This window comes from Salmo salar, chromosome 25 (genome assembly GCF_965601325.2).
Source record: "Salmo salar chromosome 25, fSalSal1, whole genome shotgun sequence".
Taxonomy (NCBI): domain Eukaryota; kingdom Metazoa; phylum Chordata; class Actinopteri; order Salmoniformes; family Salmonidae; genus Salmo; species Salmo salar.
Genome location: NC_138315.1, coordinates 14,710,532 through 14,722,138, shown reverse-complemented (window position 1 = coordinate 14,722,138; position 11,607 = coordinate 14,710,532).

The following is an 11,607-nucleotide window of genomic DNA, read 5'->3' as shown; positions in this document are numbered from 1 at the left end:
CTTAACGGTCAAATCGGATTTATTTGCCCTCAAGTGGTTTTTAGACTGTGATTTGGCATATCTTGCTGCTCGCTAGCTACTCTGTTGACAGTTTGACAAGAACATGTGGTAGATAACTAGATGTTAATTGTTTACAAACACATTAGTGAACGTGCCAGAAAGCTAAACAGCTACCTGGCTAGCTAGTTGACTGGTGTGGCTAGACAAAAAGGACTCGTTTTAAAAGTTGGATCATTTTTTCCTTTGAGGCTTTAAAAGTGTAGTTACACTGTGATTTTGAACATTCAAATCTGGGAAACATCCATCGCAGGCATGGTTGTTACGTTAGCTTGCTACACAACTTTTGAGTGATAGGAAACACGAGCACCACCACAAATCAGCCTGCACCACTGCTCACATACCCGTCATTACAACTAGCATAGCCATGTCAGCAAATGACTGCTGTCAGAACACACACAAATCCAATTTGGTCACATGTAACATGTAAACGTATTTGAAAAACAAAACTGATTTGAGCATTAAGACATGCAGTGTGAACAAGGCTTTAGAGCCATTGCATATCACTGAACACATGTCAAGTGTGCCAGGAAAGGAATAATGAGCTAACTGTTTCAGAGACAGTATCTTTCACTACCTCTGCTCCATGGGAGAAGCGCCATGCTGTCTTTCATACTGTCCCCAGATACATGCTACCATGAGTTACTGTTTCTCTACAGACAGCTTTAGAATACAGTAGTTCAGAACCCTATGCATACTGTAGGTAACAATACAGTCGGGGATTATGTAAGCGTACAGTATGTTTATATTAGCCTACCGGCAAGGACAGACAAGCACACTATGCATAATATCTTACATATGAAACCTCAGCAAACAATCTAAACTGGTCTCTAGAGAAACTGCAGCGTGAGCTCATTCATTGCCCTTTACTTAATCAACAGACAATGTTTCCCATAAAGGAAAACGTTGAAATTCATATATTTGTCACGGCCTACTGCAGAGAACACAATGTACAGTATCAAAATGCATTTACATCTTCTATAAAGGGACATTTTCTCTTCTTGAACGGCTCTTTTTGTTGAGCGTTGGGGACCGCATCGCATCGGTGAAAGAGACGTTCATTTGGCTCCTTGATTTGCATGCTGCTACTGCTTTTTGAGCTTCAAACAAAGATTATCTGCAAAATGTAAAAAAAAATATTATCTGAAGACGGTGAATCCTCACTGCAGAAACAATAAATAGTGGGGAGAGCACGTCATTCTGATCCACGCTCATTTTTGCACTACTGTTCAAAAGTTTATGGTAACTTAGAAATGTCCTTGTTTTTGAAAGAAAAGCACATTTTTTGTCCATTAAAATAACATCAAATTGATCAGAAATACAGTCTAGACATTGTTAATATTGTAAATGACTATTGTATCTGGAAAAGGCAGATTTTTTATGGAATATCTACATAGGCGTACGGAGGACCATTATCAGCAACCATCACTCCTGTGTTCCAACGGTACGTTGTTTTAGCTAATCCAAGTTTATAATTTTAAAAGGCTAAATTGATCATTAGAAAACCCTTTTCAATTATGTTAGCACAGATGAAAACTTTTGTTCTGATTAAAGAAGCAATAAAACTGGCCTTCTTTAGACTAGTTGAGTATCTGGAGCATTAGCATTTGTGGGATCGATTACAGGCTCAAAATGTCTACAAACAAAGAACTTTCTTCTGAAACTCATCAGTCTATTCTTGTTCTGAGAAATGAAGGTTATTCCATGCGAGAAATTGCCAAGAAACTGAAGATCTCGTACAACGCTGTGTACTACTCCCTTCACAGAACAGGGCAAACTGGCTCTAACCAGAATAGAAAGAGGAGTGGGAGGCCTGGTGCACAACTGAGCAAGAGGACAAGTACATTAGAGTGTCTAGTTTGAGAAAGACACCTCACAAGTCCTCAACTGGCAGCTTCATTAAATAGTTCCCACAAAACAGGCTCCGGGATGCTGGCCTTCTTGGCAGAGTTGCAAAGAAAAAGCCATATCTCAAAGAAAAGATTAAGATGGGCAAAAGAACACAGACACTGGACAGAGGAACTCTGCCTAGAAGGCCAGCATCCCGAAGTCGTCTCTTCACTGTTGACGTTAAGATACTATTTAATGAAGCTGCCAGTTGAGGACTTGTGAGGACTTTTTCCACAGTTTGTTACTTTACAGCCTTCTAAAATGTATTAAATAATTTTTGTTCCTCATCAATCTACACACAATACCCCATAATGACAAAGTGAAAACAGATTTTTAGATTTTTTTGCAAATTTATTGACCTGAAAATAGCTGTGCAGTAACACTCTCCATCTAGCCTGACAGAGCTTGAGAGGATCACCAAAGAAGAATGGGAGAAACTCCCCAAATACAGGGGTGCCAAGCTTGTAGCGTCATACCTAAGAAGACTTTAGGCTGTAATCGCTGCCAAAGGTGCTTCAACAAATGACTGACTACATGGTCTGAATACTTAAGTAAATGTAATATTTCAGTTTTTTATTTTTAATAAATTTGCAAACATTTCTAAAAAACAGTTTTTGCTTGGTCATTATGGGGTATCGTGTGTAGATTGATGAGGGGGAAAAAACAATTTAATGCATTTTAGAATAAGGCTGTAACGTAACAATGTGGAAAAAGTCAAGGGGTCTGAATATTTTCCGAATGCACTGTATATATTTTGAAGGCCAGCTAAAAAATGTATTTGAAGGTGCATATCACCATCTGACATAATGCTAGCCTCCTTTTTGGGCTTTACATTAGAGATTTGCACATTTTACATGGTCCGTCAGTAGGTCGATTTTCAAGCATTTTGAATGTAGAGCCATTTGGGAGCCAAATGATGCGGCTCTTTTACGTGAACAGAGCCAAATGATGCGGCTCACTGGAAAGACTCAGAAAATAATGATGTGCATTCTATGTGACATAAAAATGACATTTGCAAGGGAGACAAGAAAGGTCCAGGACTGCTTCGTGCAACAATCTACAGTACACAGGGATGCCAAATAGGCCTACAGTACACATCCTGTACCTTTCAAGAGATACTAGTGAAACATGTCTTCAAGCTATATTTATATAAACAGACACTCTGTGAAAGCACATGTTCTCTTCTACTGAGCGGGTTAAGAGAGTTCAGACAGAGTTAAGTCACAAAAGCCATCATATTGTTGTCTGATGTATTTCTGGCACAATCTCCATTGCCTGAGAGAAGCACTTTATTACTTTTCCTTTTGTAATGAATTCTTTAATGTATAGTAAGTCCTCCTTTGAGTCATCAAATAAAGTGTACACAACATTAAATTGTATTATTGGCTTTCTATTCTTATTGTTGTACAGTAGGCTTACAGTTAGATGCAGACCAAATTATAAATGCAAGAAAATGTGCATTGAGCAGCATTTTTTCAATGTAATAGTCATGTTATAGCTGCGAAACATAATCATATTCCAGCTAATAAAAAACCCATTTGTTTGTTTAATGTTTGTCTACAAATAGTTATTTTTTCCTATTGAATGCTAATGTACTCCTGACATTCTAAAATTACAATGAGAAATGTAATCTACCTTTTCCCTGCTGTGCTTTTAATACAACAGTTTAATCATTGGAGAATCACGCTGAATGTTGCCAGTGTTAATTAAATAGCCCTGCCGTCAGACACATCAACTGAAAGGACTATTATACCGTCACAAATTCTAACTATACAGTAATAACCAAGCGCTATTACTGTTACCTGAATGTCATCTCTTTCCATTCTCTGGTTTATGTGAAGTGAGTGATGATCCTGCACACTGCAGATAATGTCTGAGCAGGGAATTAGTAATTCCAGGGTTTCAGCGATAACACCATCTGGTGGTCTACAACTGACCCTCATGTCAGGAATCAGCATGCCCATCACTAAGTGCCTAAAGCAGGCACTTCAGAGGAAAACGTCACTGTCCGTGTCCAGCCTTGGCCTCTCTCCCAGACTGGTTGTCACATAGTGCTATTTTACTAGACTCCTCACAGCATCTGTACAGTAAAGTACATCGCTTCTGCAGTAGAACTGCTTTGATTCTGGCTCTAGAAGTGAGAGAGCCTCACTGTCGTTGGCATTACTCCTGAGCTCATTGAGCACTGCAGGGCAGGCAGGCGAAAGGCAGATAGATTCCACGGTGGGGTGCATCAGAATGAGGTGAGATGCTATTAGATATGGAACAATCAATTACAAGGCGTCTTGGATTTTATCACACTCTTTTATCATCCGATAATACGACTGTGATTGACAGCGCACTATCTGTAATAAACATTTGAAAATGATTGACACCTCTGTTTTCAATACCTCACCTTGCGAGGATAACGGCACTGAGCCTTTTTCTAAAAAGTTTTATGAGTTGGAGAAAACAGACCATTCCTCCATACAGAATCCTTCCAGATCCTTGATATCCTTCGTCTGTGCTTATACACTGCCCTTTTCAATTCAAACCACAGGTTTTCAATGGGTTTCAAGTCCGGACACCATTGCAAAATGTTGATTTTTGTGGTCAACTGAAGACATGCTCCTTAACTTTGGTATTTTGTAAACCTCCCACTTTGGGCTGGATGTGTCAATGTGTAGTTCATACATGCATAATCTATGAGCATAATTACTGTCTTACCTAAATTATCCACGAAATCCCTAGTTTTAAAGTGACTGTTTTCTAGAAGTTGTGCTGTGCCATTTTCCCAAATCTTTGGGCCAGCCCCCTAGCAATTCGGATTTAAGCCAATGAGCATCAGCCCCTCGCCAACTAGCAAGAAGCACACACAGCAGAGCGAGAGAGAGAGCAATGACGTGGTGCACATACTGTATCTGTACATATGTGATGTAGTACGCAATTTTCCGGGACCACTTTTGTCTCGTGAGCACTACTTTCAGAACAACTGGCTAAAAAGTGTACAAAACTACAGAAGAATCACTTTAATAATTTCTTTGTGGATTCTGATGTGTGCTTCGGTTATTGTCTTGATATGAAAATATAGCTTGTTGGCCACCACACCAGTGGTGGGTTTGGCTTCGAAGTGAGAATGCATGAGCAGAAAATAACCTCTGTAAAATATGGTGGTGGATCTTCGATGTCACGGGGCTATTTTACTTCCACTGGTCCTGGGGTCCTTGTTAAAGTCAATGGCATCATGAACTTTATCCAGTACCAGGACATTTTAGCAAAAAACTTGGTTGCCTCTGCCAGGAGGCTGAAAATGGATTGGATGGAAGTAGATCTTCCAGGAAGACAATAACCCCAAGCACAATTATTTATTTCATACAGTCATTTCGGACACCACTGTATATGCTGTATTCCTGCGATAGTGCATTGTCTAAGTACCGTCTATTTGAGGATGATAGCTACGGACTGTATGGTTATAGTGTAATTGGCTAGTGCAGTGTCTAAGTACCATTAACACACACACAGTCAGCTGTGAGGACTGAAGGTAGCTCTACTGTATACAGTAGCTCTGAGTGGATGGCTGGATGAGGACTCTGTTATTCTGTATGCCACTAGGTCAGCTGTGTGCACACAACCTCACAGACAGAATGGAATCTGTCGACATTCATCATTGCCAAATCCCACAACGCTGATACCTTAACCTTCACACCCAGTTCCTAGAGGGTCAAGGTGACTATAAAATACTGTATACAGGACTTTCACCACTACAGGATTTACTAAGCTTTTGCACCGCTGCTAAATGTACAACTTCAGCAGAGGGAGAGGGGTTGATCTTACTGTGAATAAATGCGTCCTTGGGTTTAGTTTTCCCCCTTGTATAACAGGTGGAATATTACAGCGGTGGAAACATTTAACAACTCTGGCTCATAGTGTTATGTAAATAGTTCAACTAAAGAACTTTATTATATGAGCACAATGTTCTGTGGTCTACTGAAATATTTTCAGACAAGGGTATAAAAGAGTAATTACAGGGCCTTTAGCTAAATATTTAATTTGACCTACAGGATTACATTTTAATGGCAAACATAAAAAGATGGATATTGTGCTCTCCGCTTCGAGCCAAAAATAACCAGCATATACATACATGTGTATCACATGACACCAATAAGGAAATGTGTTGTCATTCATTTTTAATCAATCCCTTGATACTTTATGCCCACACTTCCTTGTTTTTCCTTTCCTGACATACTTTCATGGTAGCTCCTCATCATTTCCTTAGATTACAGGATATAAACAACAATAAAAACACTAGAAATATTGCAACCGTCACACTCATAAAGAAAATATATGCACTGTTTACTTTCTGTGATATGTATCTATATCATCTGTTTTTGTGGTGAATGACTTGAAAGCTTTCTAAACAGTGCAGTTTTGTTGACCAAGTAAGCTCTGGCACTGAACTCTCCTCACTAGAGTGTACTAACTGGTGGGATCCTATTTCCTATTTAGTTCAGTACTTTGGAACAAAAGTCGTGCACAATGAAGGGTATATGGTTCCATTTGGAAAACACTTCTCTCTCATACTGGTGGTCTGTTCTTCTGACCTACAGGTGTTCTACTGGATAGGCCATCCAGGCACGTCTCCCCAGAGAGATGTCTGTGTTGTGCTATGTGATGTACTGGCAGACATTTCTGTCCCAGAGAGAGATTGGGGCGAGGACAACCAAGGAGTAATGATGACAGTGCTATTCATGCTCCCTGCCTTAACAGCATACCCCTAAAAATAATAAAAATCCCACCGCATGATGGGTATTTTTTGTATTCATATAAATTCCCAACACATACCATACATAATTTGCAGTGAGTTTTGTGCGGAATGCCATCCTCACTGTCCGAAACGGGATAGAAACATTTCACTGCAACAGATCCATGGCAGCTGTATCCTAATTGCACGGAGGAGAAGATAAGTGACATCACGCACAAAATATGCTTACCTCGTGTTTTTGTATAAAAGCTCTTAGGGGAGCGAGAAGCTAAAGCTGTGAGTATATATTCCTAGCTGCTAATCAACCCTACAGGGCACAGAAATACCTCTCTTTTGTTTTCTAAATTGTTTGCAAATCAAAATACGCCCTGACTACGCTTCCCAAAAGGCTCTCTGGGGGATTAGGTAGAGAAGGGGGAAGTAGATAGAGACAAACCTCTCTAACAACCAGCAAAGCACAAGCACAAGCAACTCAAACCTCATTCTTAAAGCTTTGTGTGATGCCTGCCTGAAATCCAAGCCCGGGAAGATCAGTAATGCTAAACAGTCAGAGGAGAGAAGAAAAAAATAATTGAAAGCCTCCCCCTGGATCAAATTATTGCCTTCCTTAGTTTCCTCAGAACGTCTGCTTTCCCTCTTTAACATATCTCAAAAATACACCGTGATCTTTTGTACCCCACACTGCAGCTCATAGCAAATAACACAGATTGTTCCCCACTAATGCATTCTGTTGTCTAGCGGCGAGGTAAATTAAATATTTATGCTGAGCAAAAAACTGTTCGATTTTTAATCTTCTTACTGACATATCAATACTGATACAGATAGACGTGCTGCGTTCGAGGGCAGGATTAATCGTGCCGGGTTTAAAGTTCAGAGTTCCGAGTCTGGGTTTCAGGAACATATCCCTATCTATGTTTGTCTCAGACATATTTAGGTCGCAGACGGTGTTGGATTACTGTAGAAAGTAACTGACTAACACCTCATCTGTCTACTGCATGCTTACAAAGGAAAACATCTATATTTCCAAAAGTAAATAGCAATATTATTTGCAGTAATTGCAACAACATTCCATTTGGCACTAAAATCAATTAGTCCTCAAATAACTCTAATACAACATTCTGTTCAAATATAATGTACACAGACAATACACATACACATCTGAACTATCAGCAGCACAATTCATCATTCTACATTCATGGTGCAGCCACTATGGTTTCTTTCACCAAACCCTGCCAATCAGTTATGGGGAAAAGCATTCCCGGCCACCACCACGCATCAAACAGTGTGGATCTGTCTGTCAGTTGTTCGGGTGTGCCAACAGATTTCCAATTGTGATTACCCAGATCAGCGAAACCGATTGAGATGTAACCTGTGCTGCTGTAGACTGTTGAGCACCACCGATGATAGGAAGACCAGGGATTTGTGTGAAAAGCAGCGCTATCTCTCCCTCCCAGCTTGGCAAAGCCGGCCTTTTGGGGAAGCCTTATTTGAAAAAGCTGACGGACAGAGGCAGCTCATTTGTGACTGTTCAGAAGGAGTGTTCAATTCAAATTCCAGATCTGTCTCTCTCTCTCTTTCTCCCGGGCTCATCGTTTTGTGCATAACTGCCTTGCATGATCGCTTTCTGGATTGGGGCGTTTTCTGTTGCAATCTCTGTCAAGTCTTTGCTGCTGATAGCGTCAACTTTCTGCCTAAAAAGGGGGACATATTCAACAGGCCTATAATAACAGGCCTATCAGTTGGTAACAGTAAAACACAGACAGAAAAATGATGTCTTATGAATATCAAAGCTGAGGTCATTAAGCTTCAAGTACATATATTTCATGTGATTTACCTAGCCTCAAGTATTGTCAATATTGATTCTGAGCGAAAACTGTCAATGTACATAAGTCTCTTTTTTGCTTCTACATAAGCATTAACACTGGAAGAATACATTAGCCTGTTTTGGCCTTTCTGGGGAGTTTTTCCTAGCCACTGTGCTCCTACACCTGCATTGCTTGCTGTTTGGGGTTTGTGGTGGATGAATCCGAAATAGTTGGGTAACATAGATAATTAAGATGTCTTATCTGCATAATATGCTGATGTGATATACTTGTTATTAGAATGTATCCCTTTGGACTCTGGTGTTGGCAGTTGCACTTCTTCCCTCAGCTGGGGCTCAGTCACTTGGGGCCCAGAGAGGGGAGAGGTCAGGCTTGTCTTTTACATGTCCCTGGTGCTATGCAGAATATCAGAAAGGGAAGAGGACAGGATGGAACATGGTTTTCATATGTGAATGTGTCTTTACCTATTCTTAAACCATGTGAAGGGATGGCGTGATTAATGGGGAACCAATTACTTGTCTCCACAATGTCTGTGCGCCAGTCACTCCCTCCTTTGGCATTGGGGGGAGGTGTAATGGCAGTGTCTGGAACCATTGTATGTCCTCTCTGATGTTGCACTTATCCTGGGATAGTGTATGACATAGAGGCTCACTCTCCTCAGTGAGCTTGTCCATGAGTGGGGTCAAGAAGGGGTTTTGCTTGAGATGGGAGTATCTAGAGTTGACAATTGAGTTATGCCATTGGATGAGTTGGTGTTTTTGTGCTATACCGTACCAGGGTGAGATGGTTCCAGTTTGGAGTAGGAGGACCAGACACTGGTCTTTACAATGAAAACTGTTGACACAGCAGTTGCTGTCTGCTATGTATTATAGATATCTTTCATACAAATCTTCACCTTGTGACCATTCTATGTATCTGTTGTTCGTCATGTAGGTTGAGAGGTGTGTATCTTGGCTATAAAAGATCTTTGTACTTTTGTGTTGTCACTTTCAATGGTTCATTAGAGATAGCACATCATTGAAAGTCAGTGCTATTGCAAAGCTCTTATTATTAAAGATGTACTTTAAGTATAACTCTGACTGCTGTGTGAAGTTTGTCTCTCTCCACATTTGGTAATACAGAAATTAACCACCACAGGTTTTAGGCTGGGTTTCTGTACAGCACTTTGATATATCAGCTGATGTAAGAAGGGCTATATAAATAAATAAATAAATAAATAAATAAATAAATAAATAAAAAATTAAAAGTGATTATTTTGTATTTTTTTGTATTCACAACACAGCCCCAATATCAAATCAAATCAAATTGTTATGATGCTCTATGTCTGTAATGTGATTATCCACTGCACACTGTATACCCTCACTTCCCCCATTAGGCTTAGGGCCTTTGATGATCAGGAGGAGGTGGTGTCCTCTAGAACAAATCACCAGAACCTCCTGGAGCAGCCTGACAGCCAGCCCATGCAGGCACGGGCAGCCAGGCATGCTCATGTGTCAAACTACACAAAGCCAGACTCACAACTCTCCTTCCTGTGCGAGGGAGAGGGAGACAGAGACCGAGGCAGCAGTTCTTTGTTTCTGTTGTGAGAGGACAAGTGCGATGGTAGGGGACCGTGGATGAGCAGAGGACCGTGGATGAGACCTGCTTCCTCACCAGGCACAGTATGTGTGTGTGTGTGTGTGTGTGTGTTTGTGAGATGGTAATTGGAGACCAAGTGCACTGTTCGTCCGCCCTGATGACTGGATAGATGTGTAGCCAACAGCTTTATCAAGAGGTATTTTCCTACATGGACCAGCCATGGAGCTGCAGACACAGCTCTGCCACTGTCTCAGACACAACAGGGTGCTGAACGCTGCATTGAACTGGCTTCTAGGGGTTTACCACCGTTCAAGCATGGGAGAGGGTAGGCTAACCTGGCTTATGGGATTGTCAGAGTGGATGTCCGAGGACTGTTTGGGGCTTTTAGTGCTACAGTACATACAGTATATAAAGATAATGTGTTTGTTGCTATATCAGTGCCAACACATTATGAAGTTGATGACACCTAATAGGGAATATGTGTGCTATACAACTAGCAATGGTCATCAACATGGTTAAAAGGTTTTAAAAACAATTCTAATAAATGCAACAGTTGGACAATAGATGATGATACTCCAAACGTTTTGCATTTTTATAAAACACCCGATATTGACTTAAATTTAGCACATACAACATTTTACTGTTGTTCAGTGATTTTGATGGCAATTCAGATATTGCATTTATTGTTAAATGTATTTTTTTCTTAGATATATTCATATACACTGAGGGTACAAAACATTAAGAACACCTTCCTAATTTTGAGTTGCACCTCACCTTTTGTACTCAGAACAGCCTCAATTTGTCAAGGCATGGACTCCACAAGGTGTCGAAAGTGTTCCACAGGGATGTTGGCCCATGTTGACTCCAATGCTTCCCACAGTTGTGTCAAGTTGGCTTGATGTTCTTTTGTTGGCGTGAAACACCCAACAGCATTGCAGTTCTTGACACAAGCCGGTGCTCCTGGCATCTACAACCATACCCTGTTCAAAGGCACTTAAATAGTTTGTCTTGCCAATTCCCTGTGCAACTGGGTCCTGGTGAAGGTAGGAAACAATACCTCCACTTCGCTGATCCTCAACACTGGAGCCCCGCAAGGGTGCGTGCTCAGCCTGTACTCCTTGTTCACCCATGACTGCATGGCCACACACGCCTCCAACTCAATCATCAAGTTTGCAGACGACACAACAGTAGTAGGCTTGATTACCAACAATGACGATACAGCCTACAGGGAGGAGGTGTGGGCTATGGGAGTGTGGTGCCAGGAAATAACCTCTCACTCGATGTCAACAAAACAAACGAGATGATCGTGGACTTCAGGAAACAGCAGAGGGAGAACCTCCCTATCCAGATCGACGGAACCGCAGTGGAGAAGGTGGAAACCTTCAAGTTCCTCGACGTACACATCACTGACAAACTGAAATGGTCCACCCACACAGACAGTGTGGTGAAGAAGGCACAACAGTGCATCTTCAACCTCAGGAGGCTGAAGAAATGTGGCTTGGCACCTAAAACCCTCAC